The 13,688-nt window shown below is 38.2% G+C and overlaps 1 protein-coding gene across 3 annotated transcripts in view; it reads left to right on the forward strand.

Annotated features, from left to right (window-relative positions):
• The first annotated feature begins 7,794 nt into the window (after nucleotides 1-7,794).
• Nucleotides 7,795-13,688, forward strand: part of ston2 (stonin 2) — a 139,745-nt gene continuing 133,851 nt past the window's right edge. For 2 of the 3 annotated variants that reach the window (XM_043696971.1, XM_043696973.1), the window contains exon 1: nucleotides 7,795-7,971. The gene's annotated coding sequence lies outside the window, so the exon portion shown is untranslated. The remainder of the gene's footprint in view (nucleotides 7,972-13,688) is intronic. The other variant, XM_043696975.1, reaches the window with a different exon arrangement.

Genomic DNA, 13,688 nt, shown 5'->3' on the forward strand with positions numbered 1-13,688 from the left:
GAAGAATCCTTGACTCTAGAACTGCCTCTTCAGAGTTAGTTCTCAAAGTGCCAGAACCTCTGACACACCTCCATCATAGATGTCTGGACACTAATCTCCATGTCAATCAGCTTCACTTGTAAACAGTTTGGATCCAGTTTGTCTGCACATTGCTGTAACCCACAGCTTCACAAAACAGGGTTAATGAAAAGTATTGTATTCCTTGTTCTGAAAACATGCAGCTGTTCTTTTAAATCAAAACAATTCTTTGTCATTTTAGTCCACGGTTTTAAAAACCACTAAATAAAAAGACATGACATTTATAAAATGCTTTGTTTCATTATGTGCTGCTTTCACTCTGTAGCATGCATGTTGTATTGTTTGTTAGCTTCATCAAGTCAGTATCTCAGTTGAACAATATTGGCTTTGCATCTGGCATGGAATTCCTCCACACCACTGCTTCCATAAGCTCTTAAAAAAAATGACACTTCTACATCTTGCCAATTCTGATTTGATTGATTAATTATTGTGATGTGTACTGAGATACGGTAAAAAATTTTGTTGTGCGTGCTATCCAGGCAAATCATACCTTATGTTAAGACACGGGGTAAACTCTCTTGCTTAATTTAAAACCAGCAACACAGAAAACATTTATTCCATGCAGTAATCTGTGAAAAGTTGAGAGGCCAAGAACTATTTAAAGTAAAAATTAACAACCTTATTTCTAACAGTATAGCATGGAATAATTAACTAAGACCTATTTACAACTCTGTCCTCTAACCTATCGTTTACCTTCCCCTTTCACAATGCTAGTCTGATAAAACTCCCAATTAAGATTTACAAAACAAAACTTCTTATCTCAAAACCAGGTAGCTTTCGGTTCTTCTGTTTGGAACTTTCAGTGTCTTCTTTTCTTCTTCTTAGGGATTCTGCTTCACAGGTTACTGATTGATAAAGGTACTTTTAAGAGAACTATTTTCTAGGCAGTCTTTTTACATGCTGGTAGCTGGGCAGTTCTGCTCTCAACTGTTCAATTTTCCCTGGTTTTGTACCCCTAAAGTATTGGATTGTGTCGTTGGATTTTAAGATTGTCAATATACTAAATTCAAACTGGATTGGAGTTTGGTATTTTTCGGGATATAATTCGAATCTGTTTTGTTGTTTCCAGGCAATCAGTTAATTTAGCTTTCGACCAAGTATTACATTGTTACCTTATTGAGAACACTTGGTGCTGTCAGGTAGCTCTACCAGCTTTTAACCCTCTTAAAGGTACAGTACACCCACATCTTCAAAACACTTACATAAGTACATCAGGGTCATAGAACAGAATACATGATATAATGTTACAGCTACAGAGAAGCTACAGAGAAAGATCAATGCTAATATATCACAGGTCCATTCATAAGTCTGATTACAGTGCGGAAGAAGCTATTCTTGAATCTGTTGGTAATTCTGATCTTCTGCTTGTGGGAGATCATACAACCAGGGTGGGAGGGGTCTTTGATTATGTTGGCTACTTTTCCGAAGCAGTGGAAAGTATAGATGGTGTTCATGGACCATAAGAGTCCCTACAGCATGGGAGCAGGCCATTTTGCCCATTGAGCCCATGCTGACCTTCTGAAGAGTATCCCAACCCCTACCTAATTTCTGTCACCCCACATTTCCCATAGCTAAGCCTAGCCTGCACATCCTTGATCACTATGGGACATTTTATATTAATGGAGCTTTATAACAGCAACTTGTGATCCACTGAAGCTATCAGTTTTACACCTAAGATGTCAAAGGTTCATTATACTGTTTTCCTACAACAGCTGATATGGTCTCGATAAAATGCTGTATGTGATGCTTATCAGGACCCAAAGTCATGACCTAATACATTATCTATGTTTCTCTCTCCATCAATGCTGTCTGACCTACTGAAAATTTCTAGTGTTTCCTGTTTTCATAATTTCATAATTCCAGCATCCATGGTGTTTTCCTGATGAATAACTGCTTTTGTTAACATGTTTTTCCCCCAGATTTCTTGCAACATGTCCAGTTTCACAATCATCTGAGCCAGTTCACAATCATTAGTGACTCAGTTAACCTGAAATAAGTCTGTACAGGTAATCTGTAGTGACTCACTTCAGAGGCAGAGGCTGGTTCCCACCCAAACTGTTAAACTGTATTGCAGGTGTTGACTCATCTGGTTAAGCATATGTACATAAGTTTTTCTGCCAGGTTCTTCAGCATCATCTGCCTTTTCTTGCCGACATTTCTTTGTCACTATTCAAATTTTCCTCCAAAGGCCACATTTTGACATGTGACCTTGCTGTTTGATTAGTTGCCACTGTGATCTAGCTTTGTGTAAGTGATTTTTGAAAAATGGAATGGAAGGAAATTGCCTCATTAAATTTTTATTCTGCCTTTGAGTTGGCTGAAATATTGAATAAATGACTTATTCTTTTAAACTTATCGTGGATATTTGAGATAAAAACTGAAAGAACTTTGAATACTGTAAATCAGAGATGAAAATAGAAACAGATCAGTTCTGAAGAAGGGTCACTAGACACAAAACTTTAACTTTTGATTTCTCTCCACAGATGCTGCCAGATCTGCTGAGCTTTTCCAGCAGTTTCTATTTTTGTTATGGATATTTGAAATATAGGCACATTGTATCGTCAAATTGCATGGAATTAGAAAGCAGTAATTTTGAGGGCAGCACAAGTTAAGGAGTGGAGATTTGGAGGACTACATCTTCTAACTTTTTCTGTAGATTCTTGCACAAACCAATTTTCCTCTAATCCTATTCCCTTCCGTATATTAGAATATCAGATGTAAAATTAATCTTCAATTTAAGTGCAAAATAGGTGCCAATGGAGTGACACCCAATTATTTTCATTCATTGAAGTCAACCAACTATATCTTTAAACTCTTCCTCTTTACCCATTTAATGTCTATTTTCAATTGCAAGTACAACTATTAGAAGATCTTGTTTCCCAATGCCTCAAACTTAAAAGTCCCACTCTCTGTGTTTAAATTCCTACAAGGCCCTGCATACCTCTGTAACCTTCATTTTCCCTACAAGCCTTCAAGAACTGTCTTTTCTTCTATCTTGCTTATCTATTCAGATCATCTGACCACCAGAGGCCATGCCTTCAGGTATCTAAACGCTGAAATTGTTCTCACCCAAAATTCTGTCATTTAATTTTCCCTTTAAGATTCTCATTAAAACCCATTTCTGACTTTGTTTTTAATCACCCATTTGTCCTGGCATTGATTTTTGTCTGATTTGTTTTTGCCAAAGTGAGCGAGGATGGTTTTCTGCTTAAAGGTGTTATTTAACTAAAAATTACTACTGGAATCTGGCAGGTGTGACATCTGGCATATTGGTAATTATGTTAATGTTTTCATTTAATACTCTGTTGCATTGTTTCTCCTACTCCTGCACTGCTTTCATTCCATAACCCTCATTCATCTCACAGCTCCTGTTACTTGGACACTGACCCTACTCTACTTACCTTGAAGACCTTTACAGTGGGCGAAACAAAGGTTCAATCACCAGACTGATTCCTAGAATGGGAAGGCTGTCCTACAAAGCGAGGTTGAGCCTACATTCTGTTATTTAGAAGATTTGGAAGTAATCTTATCTAGTCTAGGCGTCTTAGTCTGAAATAATAGATTTCTTAGTTAGGAACAAGGAAGGGGAGAAATTCCATTCCTCAGAGGATTGAGGATCTTTGGAATATTTTACCTGAGAGAGGGATCACATTCAAAACTAAGATCAATAGATTTTAGTAAACTAAGAGAATGATAAGATATGAAGATAAAGTGGTAGATGGAATTAAGGCAGAGGATCACACATGAACTTGTTGAATAGTGGAGAGGTCTCAATCTGTTCTATACTCTGTACAACCTTGTATTTCTAATGTTTCCCTTTTCCCATCCTCTTTTCATTCAACTTAATGCTATCAGCTAGCAGATGACTGGCCACTGTTAGTAGATTGACTGGCTATGGGTTTGGTTGCAATCTGGTTGCTGACAAACAACTTCTGGAGATTGGTTGCTAACTTCATGCCAATATACCACCTCCAACACAGTGGGCTCTTATTCTTTGACTTAACCTTTTGTCATATACCTTGTTGAACCTGTTCTGATAGTTCAAATACAACACATCTACTGCTTCCCCTTAAACCACTCTCGTTGAGACTTCCTTAAAAAACTCTATTAGTCATAGAATCATGCAGCACGGAAACAGACCCTTCGGTCCAACCAGTCCAACCATTATCTCAAACTAAACTAGTCCCATCTGCCGGCTCCTGGCCCATATCCCTCTAAACCTTTCATATTCACGTACTTATCGTAGTATCTTTTAAACAGTGTGACTGTACCCTCATCCACCACTTCCTAAGTAAGTTCATTTCACATGCGAACCACCCTCTGTGTAAAAAAAACCCATGTCTTTTTTAAAAATCTCTCTCCTTTCACCTTAAAAATATGCCGTCTTGTCTTGAAAATCACCAACCTATGAAAAGGATACCTACCGTTAACTCTATCTATACCCCTCATGATTTTATAAACATCTACAGTCACCTCACAACTTCCTATGCTACACTGAAAGAAGTCCCAGCTTATCCAGTTTTGCTTTATAACTCAAACTTCTCATTCCTGGCAACATCCTGGTAAATCTCTTCTGAACCCTCTCTAGCTTAATAATATCCTTTCTATAATAGGGTGAACAGAACTGGACACAGTACTCCAGAAGAGACCTCATCCACACAGGAAGCAAAATTCTCAAACCTGTTAGACAAGTTCAGGGTTGAGAATTCTTCAGCACTACTTCTTCGATCCCTCTACTTGCCTTGCTCGTAGTCAAACCCTCCTGTCCCTGACCACTGATTGAATTTGAGGGAGTTTATCTAAAGTGTATGATTGCCTCCTGAAATACAGTATCTAGGTAACTCTCCCCCTGCCCTGATGTGCCACAGTGTTCAAAGCTCAGACTCCAGCTCATTAACTCTCAGCTGGTGTTCTCAAGCAACCAATCCTTGCTGCAGATGTGGCCACTATGAACCAAAATGGGATCCATCGGCTCCCACATCATGCAGATACAACACATCACTTGGCCTTGCATCTTTATTTTGTTTACTTAGTTCTTAATTTTAAAAACATTCCTACTGGTCTTATAGTATTTAATCTCTAAAATATTTTTCCATTTATCTTTAATCTGAACATAGCATATAATTAATAGTCAAATTAGCAGCCGACAAACTTACAGTTTTCCTGTGATGTCACTCTTTATTTTGTGCTGGTCACTGATCCTGGGCTTCAGTTTATCCTATTAAAAAAGACCTTACAAACTATGAACCGAGAAAAGCAAAATGTACCTCCCTGTCTCTGTACTGAATTCCCATAACGCTTCAAGATCGTAGAAATGTACATACTTGGGCTGTGCTTCACTCCAAGTGTGATCTTACCTTCCTCATTGTGTGAAGATAAAAACTCCTTCCCCTCCAAGGTCATTCCTTCCTGATTGAATTGCCCAATGTTAGATGACATACTCCAGATTGGGTGTGATCAAGTGAATTATCACTTCTTCCCTTTGTAAAGGTAGTTCTCATATAAAGCGTGTTTTGGCAGTGCAATTTGGCTATAATGTTGCTGAAGAATTAGGGAACGGTATTTTTGAGAACACTTACCTCTGTTCGCAATAGTGCGATTTCAGCAGCAATCATTTTGCACATTTCGTTCTGCACATGTGCGGATGTCAGTGTTGAAGTCTCTGCGCTGTTCTGCACATGCGCCAATTACAGCTGCCACCTGACTATGTGAGGAATACAGTACTATACGTTCAGCAGCTTTATCTCAAAATTAAATTAATGAATGTTCATTGCTCTCCCTCTGAGACTAGAATATTCTTGCATAATTCCTGTATAAGCCCTGGATAATTCCTGCAGGACTGCAAAATTCCTACACATATCATTTGCCTTTCTAATTTGTTCTTGTACCTGTATATCACACAACCTACTCCTAGATTTGAAGTGGAAAATGAGGATATTGAAGAGCTGCTTGAGTCCCACTGTGAAGATCTCTCTATAGCTGATCTACTATAGTTTGTTCCTGAAGGGGAAATGGAAGCTGGATATGAAAAAGATGAAGTCCAGGATGCAGGCCATGAAAGCTTTCCACTTCTCTTTTGTCTTCTATCCTGAGGGAAATTGAGAGGCAGCTGCAGCTCTTAGAGGACAATGATTACAATGTAGAGTGATAGTTTGTTCAATAAGATATCATCTGGCACCCTATCAACATCCTCTTCAAGACTAAAGAAAATGGGCAAATCAGCAAAAATTGCATGTCTTTTTTAAAACCAACCGCCATGAAACAATCAGAAGACAATTGACCACAGCCATCCACTTCTGCAACCACAACTGCACCTGAAGTTGGTGATGATCATGACCCTCTGTTCCTGCATTAACAATATTTTTTTTCAATGTAATGTATTAAATTTACTTTTGTTTTGTTAACAAATATGATTTAAATCTTCATTCAGGTTGTGCTATACTTTGAGTTAGGCTCTTGGGTGATTTTTGGCCCCATTAGTTCTATTAAGCAAATTTCTGTTAAGTGAGGGTTCGCTGGAACACCAACTGTGGTGTTGTAGGAGACCTACCTGTACTTTAGTCTCCATGTAATAAAGGCTTAGAGCAGAGACGTTAAGGCAAACTTAATGAAGGCTTTCAAAAATTAGTATTTTAATGAGAATAACTAAAGAAATTTGGTTAGTAACTTGAGGACAAAGTTTCATGTAAACAACAGTCCAATTCCCAGTCCATGTAGTCAGTTTGCTCTGCAGACAGTAGTGTGTTAATGAACCAATAATTTGTATTTTCTGATGAGTGAAGGATGAATATTAGTCATGTCATTGCAGATAAGTTCCACCTGTTTGAAATGACTTTTGATTCCACTTAAAGGCGAAAATAGTGTTAACGCATATGGCATCATTTAAAAGACAGCACCTTGGACAGTGCATCACTCTCTGACCACAACGCTGGATTGTTGTGCATAAATCCTGTACATGATCACCTTTGCGCACTGATGGTATATTTGCAGATATCATCGCTGCCAGCATGGTATCTCTTCTGGTCGTGTCCATCAGAGCCATCTGAAATCCTTCTTACTGATATTAGTATGAATTATTGATATTGTGGTCGTATCCATTCGAGCCATCTGAAATGCATTGGGGTAGATATACTGCCACTAATCCTTCTTACTGATATTAGAATGAGTTATATAATATTTAATACTTAATTACTTGACATCAAAATTACGTGACAGTCCTTTTTTCGAGCTCAGGCTATATTTACCACAAATGCATCAATGTTAACTGCATAAACATAGCATTGAACTCCTCCCATGAATTGTCTATGATATCCTAGAGCGGAGCTTCTCGCCTCATCCTTGCAGGTAACTGCCTCACAAAACGTTTGATTGTTCATAATTACTCACCCAGGACAAATAAATCCCAACTGATCATTCCAAAACGGTGGTGAGCGGTTAGAAAGCGGAAGAGGGTAAAACTCATCAATCTTGAAACTCCCTCTCTGCCTCCATCAGGCACAGGTCGTTTTTTTTTGGCAATCAAAATCCTCTTTGCCCTCTCCTCGTTCGCGGCTCCACAAATGACCAATCAGAGAGCGCTGAGGCCCGTTATCCAATCAGAGAAAGAAGGCGCTCGGCACATTCGACCAATGGGATCCGAAATGGGGCAGTGAGGCGAGGCGTCGATGTTGACCTGTCAGAGGCCCCGGGCGTGCGGAACCAATGGGAGGAGTCGGTTTCGTTGGGGGTGGGGGGGGCGTCAAGGTAACGGGCGCGAGCACGCGGCTTAGGCTTGCCAGCCTTTTAAATGTTGGCTTGAAACGGCCGTTTGTTCAGCTCGAGCGGAGAGCGGCTCTTTGAATTGATACGGGCAGCGGCGGTGGAGTCCGGAAATGTCAGTGTACCAGAATCGAGGTGAATGATCGATTATGTGTGATAGATCTCCTATATGAAGTATTTATTTATTTGTATAAAACTTCCACACACCACTCCCCAGCAGCTCTGGTGTGTTTGTGTTAGCAGGTTGCACTGTGTGAGCATCGAGGACTCAGTGGGGTCCTAGTGTCCCTCCTCTCCTTCTCCACGCCAAATCTCAGTTTGCGGTAAACTCCAGTCCTCCTGTTTCGGTGTCTGAAAACTTTTCTCGTGATCGCTGTCGACTTCTGTTTGGAATGTCCACCCCAGCACCTCCACATCTTTTTGGAATATAATGGTGAAGGTGCAGACAGTTCTAAGTATTTGTTCAGCTGTGCTTTTCGTGTTGTTGGATGTGGAAACTTGTTTTCCAGTTTTATTTGAACATCGCGAGGGAAGTGTGAACAAACTCTGCCTTTTCTCCATAGATGCTGCCAGAACTGTTGAGTTTACCCCAGTAATTTCTGGGTTTTTTTCTAAATCGAAATGGCACAGTATCCAGAACCGAACTAAAGCTCCAGGTTGATATGTTCTTTTTCTGAAATTTTGAATGAACAGTTAAATTTCCCCCCAAAAATGTGTTAATCACGCAAGTGACTGAGCAAGAAGCATCGTTACCAAACAAATCTTTTACGCCTTTGCTTCTATTGCTAACTCCTTTTCTTCCCCAGTTAATGTCTGGAACAATCTTCCAAAAATTTAAAAAATCTCTATGCCCTCTAAGGATTCACTATTCAACTTTTTAACAATCGATGTGACCATCTGCTGCCCTCATTGTACACCTCTAAAACTTCCTAGTCAGAAGACTTCAGGTGGAAGCTTATCAAGTACAAATAACTTGAGTAATAGGTAATGGAAAAAAAAACTTTATGACAGGCCTGTATTGGAATTTGTAAGTTTGCTGAATGAAATTAACCAAACAAAATCTGTTTGCAATACCTGTGCAGATGTTATTTTAAAGGTTTTCTGCTTTTACTATGCCATTGACAGGTTAGTATAGCTATTTAAATCACTGGAGCCTTCGCTTTAAAGTCATCTTTCTTTGAAAAAATGTTTAATCTTGGGTTTAAAAATAACAAAACTCAAAATTAAAAGGACTAAAGCCTTATGAAAAAGAGGAAATGCAACAGATCTTCTGGAAAACTACAAAATTAGAAAAACAAGCATTTCCCAACAGTAAAATATTGCATAAATGAATCGTGCAGAAAAATTGCTGTCAACTGCTGTTAGTGAGAAGAACCCAATTTTATTTTGGTTTCTTATTTTGATGGATAATGTGAGTTGCCTGTGAGTTCCTTTTTATATTTTTAAGTGTTCAAGCCAAAAGTAAATGAGCATTTGCATAAATATGATTGAAATAGATGCACATAATAGCAATACCACAGAAGAAAACATTAAGATAAATTTCCAAAAATAAACCTTAAGAGATACTTAAGGATTATATTTGCTGTTCTTTGAATGTGAATTTAAGATATGATGTAGTTGTTAGAAAAGTAGGAAAATGCAAAATAGCAACCAAGAACGCATAAGATTAATGAAGAGTATGTCTTGGCTCTTGGAATATTATCAAAGTATTATTGTAATTCATTGTGGTCAGAAATAGTTGGTAATCATTGTGGTGGTTCAGCACATACTGTTGTGAATATTGTTGATTTAGATTTGAGGGGAAACACAGCTCATGAAAATGCACCCCTGTATTTAACATCTGCAATCTGTGGTTCCTTAGCCACAATTGCAATCTAGGTTTATGTCTTGAAGCTGCTGTAACAGAAGGGATGGATCACTTTTGTGCAGTTGGTTGGAATTGTATGGAAAATAGATTGCATTATTTTTCTGAGAACTCTTTTTGGTGTGCTTGTTGCAGAGTAAAGAAGACTATTTTCTTTTAAAACGTGGAGAACTTGCACCTTCACAGTTATAAACAACTAAGGGAAGATGCAAAGTGTTCATGTATCATGTTCACAACTAAAGTTGTGTTTAACAAATATGAATTAGATTTGCGATTGGACTGGACAGGTTGCGATTCGTTGAATGAAAATGCAAGAAAGATTTTACTTTTACTATTGCAATAAAACTAGCCAAATATTCCAGTGAGACATCAGAAAATAAGTGCATTCTACCCTTTCAAGCGTTTATTCAAATGCACTTTTATAGAAAGTGTGGAAACAAAAGTGTTATCTAAATTAAGTTCTAATGATATGAAATTTTAGCTCAAATAACTTTAAATGGGGTGTTCTGAGCCACGATATCAGAAGGTTATGGAGACAAACCTGTAACCGTAGACATCTTTATTTATATTATTTAAAGATATTGTAATAGTTGAGTATATGTCCCTTTTGAGTGTAACTCTGTTTTCTGCAAATTAAACATAGTAAACAAGTTGCTAATTATTTAAAAAAAAGACTGTAACTTAAGGAATAAAATGAGTGCAATTGAGGAATAAAAGTGTGTGCATGCAACTGACAACCAAAAAGACAAAACTGTTACCAAGTTCTGTATTCAACCCAATATAAATTGAAGGACCAGTAGCACTCACCAATTACATTGTCCTCTGTACTTCTTATCATGATCACTTCCATGTGAATCTTCAGAAGAAAGTACTTTGTTGGTTTACAGATACAATAGCTATACCCTAGCTAGTAAATTTTGAGTGTCTTTTAAAGGTGGTAAATGCTGTAGAGGTGAACATATGACATAAAATATTTTATGAATTATAATAAACTATGCCTCAAAATGTGCAGGACCTAAACTCTAAAGACATGAGAGTTTTAACCAAGAAAAAGTGAATTGTGAAGCAAGCTCTAAATAGATGAAGTCATGTATTCTATCTTTTTGACCCTGATTAGTTCTGTCACTTATCCACCACACCCTCTTGCATGTTCACTTTTTCTTTCCTGCAGAAATAGAGTGACAACAAACATTGTTTGCTTTAGTTCTGTTTAGCTCTTTCATGGCAAGCTCCTCCGATTCTATTAAGAGATAGGTCAATATGAGATTTGACTTTATTCTATTATATTACAACAGCAGCAAATTACACTTTTCCCAATGCACCCTATGTCCACACTAATAAGGCAGAATACAATGACAGGCCTCTGTTTGCATAATCCAAAAATTATCAGCCTCATGCAGAGTGAGCAAATTTATATAACCCAGAACTAAAAATGACCTTTTCGTTGAACTACACACTGCAAAAAATACATGGATATTTGGTGTATATTCCTGGGCTAAATTTTTCAAAAAAGAATTCTAGCCATTTATGTATTTCAATTAGTTAATTTACTGCAAGTCATACATTTCTACAAATTAAAATCACTGTTAGAAACCATTTTGAAATCTCTATTTTAATTGAATCTTTTGAGGAAATCTTCTCTTAGTGCATGTTTCTGCAAAAATTCTATCTTGTTGTCATTAGCTTGAAGTAAAATTTAATTGAGTGAACTAAGGATTAGCATTATCTTAAAACATATCTCTGATCTCTGTGAAGCATTTGGAATGTTTTACAATGCTGTACAAATACAAGAACCACCAGGTGATGTTATTTGAAAGAACTATATTTCCAACAACACACCTGCCTTTTGGTGTCTGTCCATTAGTGATGAGGAGCTTTGTAGGTAAGGGGAATGCTTAGGAATACACCTCATGCTGATAAAAGCAACACAAATTTGCATTTTTAGATAGTATCTTCAGCACAGTGAAATATCCAAGGTGCTTCTTGGGAGCACACAACATGTTTTGCTGTGAGCTAAGGATTTTTTTTTTCAGCTGTACTCCTGATTTGGAGATGTGTGATATCTGTTACACCTCACTGAGTAGTGATCTGGAAATGAGTCCCCTGTTATGCCTGGAGTTATCATCATCATCGATTTTAAAAATTGCATCAAAATAGTAAATTCCTAATTCATCTGATACACTGAGATTAACAGTAAATACAGTTCAGGTTTCTGTTCTTAATAAGAATTACTATTATTTACAAATAAATATATTCTAATTAAAGGTAAACAACTGTGAACATATAACTCATTAAAATACTAACACCTTCTAAAATTCTCTTGCATACACACATATATATATTCACAAAAAAAAATTGGCCTTATGAGTATGAGTGGAGAGGTAAAGTGATGGGGAATCAGTTCAATGATGTCAGTCCTTAGGATTGGATGGATGGGTTCCCTTGGTTTCCCAAATTCTCTCACTTTTCCACAGGAGACACAAAACAATTGGTTCACAAATTAAATTGCTTCCTTCAGGCTTTGGGTATTTTACTCGAGAGAGAGAGAGAGAGAGCGAGTGCGACATATCATCTGCTCTTTCAACAGTCCAAATATTTTTTGCCAGTATCAGGCTCAAAATACCAAATGACCTATTCCTGCTCCTATTTTCTATGTGAACACTCAGCAATCATTGTGAAAAAACACCACAAAGGTTGGTATCCCATCACCAATTCACCCGTTATTTATTTTCTGTAGTTTATAGGAGATTTAAGGGTGCCAGGATCTAGACTAGGTTACATACAAATTTTCTATAATAATTCACCAACCCAATGAAAGACCTAACCTCTGGTACAAATGTGGAGATCAAGGCACTTTTGATCACCGTCACTTTATCTTCGGCTGTGACTCAGTATTGTCGACTCTGTAGTCTAAGCAGGTCACTTGGGGTGCCTGGAACACACATTTTTCCTTCCTAAGATGTGCACTTGCCTTGGAGAAACATAGAACATAGAATAATACAGCACAGAACAGGCCCTTCGGCCCTCGAACTAATCTAAGCCTATCCCCCCACTCTATCCCATCATCATCCATGTGCTTATCCAAGGATTGTTTAAATGTCCCTAATGTGGCTGAGTTAACTAATTGGCAGGCAGGATATTCCACACCCTTATCACTCTGAGTAAAGAACCTGCCTCTGACATCTGTCTAAAATCTATCACCCTCAGTTTGTAGTTATGCCCCCTCGTACAAGCTGACGTTATCATCCTAGGAAAAAGACTTTCACAGTCTACCCTATCTAATCCTTTGAACATCTTGTATGTCTCTATCAAATCCCCTCTTGGCCTTCTTTTCTAATCAACCTGTTCAGCGATGTTATTACACACCTTATGGAGCAGATGGGACTTGAACCGAGGCATCTCAGACTAGGCGTAGGGACACCACCGCTTTGCCTCAAAAGGGCCCTCCAAACATATATGTTAGCCAGGGCTCCCTAATTGGACCAGGTTAACCGCCTCAATCAGGGAACTCATACTCTGAGATCCACCTGCTGACCTTGTTCCAATTGTTACACATTGTGTGCAGACTCATGCAGCCATGCCATATATTGCTTCTTATCTCACTGCTTGCAACACAACATTGTCAACATGAGGGGTAGGGTGTAGGTTTGCTTGCTGAGCTGTAGGTTTGATATCCAGATGTTTCATTACCTGGCGAGGTAACATCATCAGTAGCAACCTCCAAGTGAAGCAAAGCTATTGTCTCCTGCTTTCTATTTATATCTTTCTCCTGGATGGGGTTCCTGGGGTTTGTGGTGATGTCATTTCCTGTTCATTTTCTAAGGGGTTGATAGTTCGTTTTCTGAGGGGTTGATAGATGGTATCTAGATCCCTCTATGTGTTTATGGCGTTGTGGTTGGAGTGCCAGGCCTCTAGGAATTCTCTAGCATGTCTTTGCTTAGCCTGTCCTAGGATAGATGTGTTGTCCCAGTCGAAATGGTGGGTTTTT

Source organism: Chiloscyllium plagiosum, chromosome 10 (genome assembly GCF_004010195.1).
Source record: "Chiloscyllium plagiosum isolate BGI_BamShark_2017 chromosome 10, ASM401019v2, whole genome shotgun sequence".
Taxonomy (NCBI): domain Eukaryota; kingdom Metazoa; phylum Chordata; class Chondrichthyes; order Orectolobiformes; family Hemiscylliidae; genus Chiloscyllium; species Chiloscyllium plagiosum.